This window comes from Stegostoma tigrinum, chromosome 30 (assembly GCF_030684315.1).
Source record: "Stegostoma tigrinum isolate sSteTig4 chromosome 30, sSteTig4.hap1, whole genome shotgun sequence".
Classification (NCBI taxonomy): Eukaryota; Metazoa; Chordata; class Chondrichthyes; order Orectolobiformes; family Stegostomatidae; genus Stegostoma; species Stegostoma tigrinum.
The window spans coordinates 7,854,463-7,855,898 of NC_081383.1; positions in this window are offsets into that span (position 1 = coordinate 7,854,463).

Below are 1,436 nucleotides of genomic sequence, written 5' to 3' on the forward strand. Positions count from 1 at the left end.
GCACTTGTCAGCCTCCTGTGTTCTTTCTGCAATAAACTTAAAGCCATCCAAAACTCTGCTGCCTGCGTCATGACTTGCACCAAGTATCATTTATCCTTCTTCCGCTCCTTGTTCCCACACAGGCTCTGGGTTAAGTAATGCCTTAATTTTTTAAACTTACTTTTGTTATCAAATCCCTTCATGGTCTGAGCTTTCCTCATCTCAGTAACCTTCTTCAGCTCCACAACTTTCTGGGAAATCCGTGTTCCTCTATTTCCAGTCTTTTGTGATTCCATAGCGTTTTGATGATTGTGTCAACTACCTCATCTTAACCTTTTGAATGTTGTTCATAAACTGCTCCTGTTCTCTAGCATTTTTGCCACTATTAGTATCCTTGTTAAAATCGACCTGGCTGCCCAAAACTTTGGTCCTATGCTTAATATGTGGCTAGGTCCTAAATTTGTTTCATGGATTGCCTCGAAACATTTTACTGCGTTAGAAACATAGAAACTAGGAGCAGGAGTAGGCTATTTAGCCTTTCAAGTCTGCTCTGACATTCAATATGATTGTGGCTAATTCAATACCCTGTTCCCACATTTTCCCTATAACAATTGATCCCTTTAGCCTCAAGAACTACATCTTCCATATATCCTTGAAAACATTCAATGTTTTGGCCTCAGCTGCTTTCTGTGGCAAGGACTTGCATAGGCTCAGCACTCTCTGGGTGAAGAAATTCCCCCTTGTCTCAGGAATACCCAGTATCCTTAGCCTTTGAACCTTGGTTCTGGACTCCCGGGTAATTGGGGACATCAATCCTGCATTTACCCTGTCTAGAATTTTGCATTCCCCAGACACCTCTGAGAATCCCCTCTCATTCTTCTGAACTCCAGGGTATATCATTGTAACTGATCCATTTTCTCTTCATTAGTAAACCCTGCCATCTGAGGACTTAATCTGGAACTAACAAAGGAACTGTTTAAGTACAAGTTATCATCAGATAAGAAATAGGAGCAGGAGTAGGCCATTTGTTTTTCTTGGGAGACTTGAATGTGGAAACATGGATGATTTAATCGTGATGCTTCTGAGATGAAAAAAAAATACCACTGGTGATTCCGTGATGGAAGAAAAAGTATAGTTGTGCGTAAGATCATTTCTGGAATTAAAAAAAAACTTAATCGTGAGTAAAGTCACACGTAATACTGCAAAGTGGCACCTGTATAGATTTAGTACAACCTTGTCGGTATAGACTTGATGGGCCAAAAGGCCTCTTCCATACAGCCCACCGTATGTCAATTACAGGTGACGAACATCCACGCTAGCCAATGGGAGAAGGGTAGTCTATGTCAGTCAATCGGCAGTGGATGGAGGCGGGGACACTTGGCATATTATCCCCGCCCCTTTTGGCCGATTGATCGCCATAGGAGCCAATCGGAATGGTGCGTGTGGAGGTCTCCCTG